We start from the raw sequence: 6,973 nt of genomic DNA, 5'->3' as shown, positions 1-6,973 counted from the left end.
TTTTCAAATGCTAACAAACACCCAGAATAAATACCAGGTTTATGTTCCATAGGGATCATAGGACAGGCAGAGCATGGCACACACAGGGTGCAAAGAAAGCAGAGCAGAGCAAGAGAAAGGCATCAGGACCAGTATATAATACATACAGTGACACAGTGCTGGTGCCCCATTAGCATTTTCAATAAGGTGTGAACAGGTGAACAATGTGGGCAGTTTCAGTCTGGGTCTCAGGTGTGAACAGTACAGGGCTTTAGGGTGTGAACAAGAGCTGTCACAAGTGTGAACAATGCAGGAGGGATTACATGTGTGAACAATACAGGGGATTACAGTCTGAATTTGAGGTTTAAACAATGCAGGGACCAGTCAATCTCTGTAGTGATACCTTTTAAAGTTTACACATGGTAAGCAGACACAGCACGCAGACATTGATATGGAGGGCCACATAAGGGGGGGGGTCGCGGGCTGCAGTTGGACAGCCATGATGTAGATCATAATGGGACAACAGCACTAAAAGTAGACCCCGCATTAGTAAAGTATGGGCACTCCTGTTGTATGGTATTTCTCTGTACAGTCTATGAGCAAATTATTTACAGTATTTAGAAAAGAAAGTGACATTTATTTTCTCATCAGACACTTTCTTAAATTGGTAGGCCAGTTTCATAACCTGTTTGTAACAATAATAGCAAATATAACTGGATTTTGCACATTAAAATCACATAGAATAATTGTCAGTTATACAGCACATGAAAGACATTGAGCGCACTGGCAATTTTTGCAAGCAGTTTGGTGTCGATTGGTTCCAGTACAGATCCCACTTGAGTCAGTTGAATCCAGATTATGTGAACAGCTCTTACATGTCACCTCCCAGAGCCTCCCCATCTCCTACAGCCCCAGTGACTGATCTTAAACAGAAGAGTCCATCCCCAGCACAAGAGTGCCCCAGGCCACCCAGCCCAAAGACCAGTGATATTGCCCCAGATTAATGGAGAAAGTAGAAGAAAGATCTGAGGAGCATTTGTGGGGACTGCAGGATGCAAAGAAGCCAAGTAAAGAAGAGGAATTGATAGGAGGTAAGCTGGTAGAACTACCCAATGTTTTTGACAAATATTTACTGTATGTTCTTTTTGTGTTTGCCATCCATATTACTAAATATTTATTATAATAATAATTTTTTGGAGGTACAGTTAGGGCCTGCATGATAAGATCCACAATTGTAGTTTGGAATAATGGACAATACCAGGCATAGAAGGCAAGTTGGCATTGGTAACACCTTAGATCAGTATTGCGTAATTTGTAACCCCCCCCTTTCCACGCTGCATTCAACAACCAATAGTTGCTCTACATCTTGTCCTTTAAAAACTCAAAATGGAACTAACCAACCATAGCAAGACCAACAGCCTAGGCACCAGTGATAGGCAGTGGCTGAAGATTCCTTACATAAGATTCCTTACAGACCTGTCCTCTTCTGTAGCCTCTTTCAAGAGTGACCAAAGTCATATTGGGAAGAAATTTGACTTTCAGTATATTCATTAATCCCACTAACAACCTCCTTGGTACAGTACTCTGTCTGGCTTCTTCCTGTTTATGGGCTACTCTCTTTCCCATGGTCGTGCATGCTGTGACCATTGCCCCTTTGCACTGATACCTCTGTGGGTTAATAAAAGCAGTTGGTTGATGGAGCAATTGTACAGCTAGAGTTCCAGGTCCCTTATCATTATTATTATTATTACATCTATTTAAATGGAGTAAAATATAAAAAAATGTAGAGAGAGAAATTGTGTTTTTAATTTCACCGATGCCTTATGTTCCCCAGTAGTGGGTTGCCCTAATGGGCAACCAAGAAACCCATGGGACCATGGGGTTTCTTGAGGATCACACTGCACTTTCTGTTGCGAGAATTTGCGCAGTCTTTGGGGGATCCAGAAATCTTTGGCTCCCTGGAACTGCAATGTATAGAATATCCCTCTAGTACCAGCCTGCATGGGTTTTTAGTGCCACCATGGCACACAATGGCAGGATACTCACACTACAAGAACATCATGATCAAGCTTTTTTTTTACAATACTGATGAAGCTTTTTTTTAAGGAAGTGCTATAATTAAAACAATTTTATTTTCCACTTGTTCGATTGTTTGTACTTTCACTCTTCTTCCTTAATTTTTATCTGTCTATGAATCTTGTTCATTGTGTCTTTCCTGTTGTGAATTCTGCCATAGTTACTCATGTTGCTCACCTTGCCCTTTTCTGGGAGAGTACATCTGTGATTATTCATTTTGTTTGTACCACTCACCAATTACCTTAACCACTATGCTGGCAGGATCCATCTAATTTTTTATGGACTGCTCAAAATCTGCAAAGGACAAGGAGATTAATACAGGAAATTGTTCCACCCCAAACACTGCCCCTTTTCTTTTGTGCACAGATTTTGCTGGATTTGCTACATCCAATGTTGGAGAGAAATATGAGGGAAAAATCAGAGTCCCAAGATGATCCCAGGATGCAGTACCAAAGAATTTAGCCAAGAGGTCGATGGAGGGGACGTCGGCAGCCCTGAGTCTATTCAGTAGGAGAAAGACCCCACTGCCAAAGGACTAATTAGAAACCACACATGTGACTGCACATCTATCATTAATGTCCTTATGTGTAGGCAAGGCCTACATAAATAAATACATACATACATGTACCGATAAACATGTGAAAGAAATACAATTTCAGAACCTGTATGTTGGTCAGGCAATCCTGATTGATACATTTTTTTCCATTGATACCTGCTAACAAAATGTTAAATCATTTAAAAAACACAAAATCAATTTGGAATTGGGTTTGAATGCCATTTTGTACAATGTGCTAAAATACTACCCATTTAGTGGTCATCCATGATAATAAATAATAGTGTTCTCTTCTCCATTTTCTTCCAAACCCCTATCTTACTATTCTGTTTATGTAGGGGAAACCTCCTGCCCATCCTGTGGAAGTTTACACATCATCCTAGCACCCTTAAATCCCATTGGAGAGGCCAGCACCCCACTGCACCCTGTGTCTGCTGAGTCACCTCATGGTGATGGTGGTAGAGGAGGACAGGCCCCCAAGTCCTTTTACCTAAGTGAAGAAGAAGACAGCTCGGAAGCAGACAGCAGCCCTAGCACTGATCCAAGTAAAGCTGAGTGTACTGTATTCTACAGTTTTGATATCGAAGGACAGGACCAACAATCGCTATAGACACGGGGAGGAACAGCCTCACAGGCAGCTACAAATACACATCTAGAGTGACATCCTACCCGAAGATGGCTGTCAGATTAATTCTGATGAGACTGAAAATTTTACTTTATAATTCTCCTAAGCATTTGTATTGTATTGTCTTTTTGACACCAGATGCTAACTGGAATTACTCTACTTAGTTGACACTAGAGGTCATTGCAACATTTCAATGCACCGTAATATGGGCCTGGTGCACCCAGAACACTGGTCACTGCCCAGGTGCTGGAACACAAAAAATTGTACAATCAGTAAAGCAAAGAATCCGCACTCATGGGTCTTTGTGATACAAAAAACTTCTCAGTGTTTGTGTGCTGGTTGTTTCTTCCTGAGGACAGCTCATGTTTAGGAGCCGAAACATCAAATAAACACTAAGAAATTAAAAGAATTTTTAATTACTTTTTAAAGATTCCCCGTGTGCACCTTTTATTTTGGATTTTTGTAAAATGTTACAATAGGTAGCACCGGGGTCATATTGGGACTATATATATATATATATATATATATATATATATATATATACTGCTCTGTGGCCATGGGGGGGGCAGCCATTGGTTGCTATTGGGCTGTTTCTAGAGATGTGCAGGCTGGTCCGAAGCCTGCGGGTTAGGTGTGGGGTCTCCTAACGAAAAAGTATGCAAACTTGCCTCTTATTTTACTCACTGATCTGAAGAGGCTGCAGTCACACCTCTGTGTCCCACTTCAGCCTTTGTGCATGACTTTTTATATACTCGCGCAGGCCCCTTCCACTCCTTTCTGTGATGTCACAGCAGGGTGGGCGTGGGTCGGATGCGGGAGTCACCAGATCGGGTTAGTGAGGGATGGGGAAGTCCGATGGTATGGTGATTCGTACGATCGGATCATTGCGTCTGTGGCCAGCTTTACACACTGGACTGCAAGAGCAGAGTTTGCATTTAGGATTTCACAACACACTTCTGACCAGAAACCAACACCATTGCAGAGTCTTTGCTAAGCAAATGCTAGGTATGCTGAGATTTTCTGAGGGCAGTCAACTTTTTGTTGCAGGAAGTTTGGATCAGTTAGTTAGTCAATACCTGGTTTTTATCCATAAGGTTGTACTTTTGCAGACATACTGGGGGACCGGGGTCATTTATAAACTTCGCGCAAGGCAGATTGGTTTGCAAAGTGAATATATTTGCCCTGTGCATGGTTATATTTATAAAGCTGAATAAGTGTGGTGCAAACAGAATTGCACCATGTGAATGTCTATAAGAGCTTTTTAAATATGTAAAAAATTCGTAAATTGCGAATATTTATGCGCACACTCTGCGACTGAATTACCCCACAACTTTGGTGGCGGAGAAAATATTCACAAAACAGTTTCGCAAAGTGCGAATTTAAGTTACTGTCAACACTATTTTTGTGCACAACATCCTCACACATTGGGTGTGCTCTCGTCTCATTTGCACGCCATTTACGAAAATTAATTCACAATGCAATTTCGCAAAAAATGGAAAGACGGGCAGAGCAGTGCAATATATTAGCGTTCATGTAAAAACATGGGCAATACAACTATTTGCGAAAAATATGCGCTGCGCGCACTTTATAGATGACCCCCACTGTCTGAGCTGCCTGCAAGGTATTGCAGTAATCTTCAGCAGAGTTCAGAGGAAGCCAAAACTTCACACCACAGACTGTGGAAGGAACCAATTCTTATTTACTTTGTTCCCTTCCCTGACCATTTCATTCTCAGTATGGGGACTGCCTGACTTTCATAGATTCTGACAGATTGGCCTGTGGGCCAATCAAACAAATATGTTGCTATGGAGCCATACACATTGAAGGTTATATAGTGTTGTTCCATTCATTGATATAGCTCTCTTCTGCGTTTGCACCTTGCACCAATCAATCTGGACAGATCTGCTATCTAACAGGATAGTCTGCCCCATATTTGACATGCTAATAATTAGCAAGTTCAACCTTCCACGATCACTTGGTTATAGGCTGGCTATGCCAGTGTTCTTTCATTTTGCTAAGTTATGTTTATGCATTTGCCCCCTCCCTGTTAGTCTAGTTTGTAGTTCTTTCCCACCATTCGTTCCTTAATTTCTGAATATTTATATAATAGGATATGCCACTTGGTTTTGTATATTTGTTTGTGGTTTGCATAAGCCCTGTTTTTTCCCAATTCTCCTCCTCAGGTTGCATATCTGTGGATAGTGCTGCAGTCTTCCAAGAACTTTCTGCTTGTATTGCTGCTTGTATTGGTCTTCTATTCTCCTCAACTGAATGATGAGACCCGGGAGCATAACTAAAGGAAGAAGACCCAGTGCCTTTCAAGGGATACATGAGGTATAGCGACTAGCGAGCCTCAGTGGGGTACTGCCTGATTCAGTATTTATTTCCAATAGCTTTAGTTTGCTTTTCTCCAGCCAAGACTTCCAACTCCCACCCTGTGTCACACTTCTGTTAACCACAGAAAGTGTGCAAGACATTATGGGAGTGGGAATCTGACTGGTGGAGAGCTGACAAGTGATGTGCAGACTGACATGATGTTGTTTAATATCTAGATATAATTAATAAGGGTGTGCCAAATGTCATATTAACAAACCCAAAACTTAATAGAGAAATAGTCCATAAACTAGTATAGCTAGACAGTAATGGAAAGGTCACTGAGTAATAAAAGCAGCTGTGGCATGACCTACTGTATATAGTCACGTAATCATAGTGCTAATTAGCAAAGGGAAAACTAGCGTGTCTAAACAGGAAACTATGCAGGTAGGTAAACCACTTGATTCCTGAGAGGTCAGCCAAGTACAAAAGTCTGGATAAAGCTGGATAAGAACATTGTTTGGTCTGCTCTGAGCATGTTACCCACTCCAGTGTCCAGCCAAGTATGTTAGGTGCATGAAATGAGCGCCCCTATTTTTCTGAGGGGCATAGCTCCCCATACTGTAAATTATAACGATATCAGAAATCAATGAGAGGTTCTTCCGAACATATAAGGGTCCTAATATTACATGTGTGATAGTATTGCAAGCAGAATATTTTTGGTATAAGAGTCTCTGGGGGTCATTTATAAAGTTTGCGTAACGTATATTTATTCGCAAATGGTTGAATAGCCCATGCTTTTTTCTGAATGCTAATATATTGCACTGCTCTGCCCATCTTTCCGTTATTTGCAAATTCGTATTGTGAATACATTTTCATAAATGGCCTGCAAATGAGATGGGTGTTTGCGTAAGTGTGCCCACTGTGCACGGTAGTGTGTGAAAATAGCGTTTACAGTAACTTAAATTTGCACTTTGCAAAACTGTTTTGCAAGTATTTTCTCCACCACCAAAGTTGTGGCGTAATTCAAACGCAGCATGTGCACATAAATATTTGCAATTTGCCATTTTTGACATTTCTAAAAAGCTTTGCGAATTGCGAAAAAAAGCGCAATTCTGTTTGCACATTCTATAAATATAACCATGCTCAGGGCAAATATATTCACTGTGCGAACCAATCTGCCCTGTGCGAAGTTTATAAATGAGCCCCTCTGTGTGTGTTTACCTCTTACTACTAGATGCTATGCATCTGGTTTATTAGTTACAAAATGCTAGATGTACTGACCTGTCTCCACCACATTAGTCCTATCTTTTAGCCTTGGCACCCATTATGTCTGAATAGTAACTCATTTATTACACCTCCCAGATGTTGTATCAAACTTGCAATGTCAGGATTGTCTGATAGTTGAATTGTCTTCGTCTTGTTAA

The 6,973-nt window shown here is 41.0% G+C and overlaps 2 pseudogenes; both read left to right on the top strand.

Moving 5' to 3' along the window:
• Nucleotides 1-982: 982 nt before the first annotated feature.
• LOC108702250 lies at nt 983-3,588 on the top strand (annotated as a pseudogene).
• Nucleotides 3,589-4,054: 466 nt separating this feature from the next.
• LOC108702399 overlaps nt 4,055-6,973 on the top strand; it is a 23,442-nt pseudogene continuing 20,523 nt past the window's right edge.

Source organism: Xenopus laevis, chromosome 9_10S, assembly GCF_017654675.1.
Source record: "Xenopus laevis strain J_2021 chromosome 9_10S, Xenopus_laevis_v10.1, whole genome shotgun sequence".
NCBI lineage: Eukaryota > Metazoa > Chordata > Amphibia > Anura > Pipidae > Xenopus > Xenopus laevis.
This window is presented reverse-complemented; position numbering and strand designations above follow the sequence as displayed.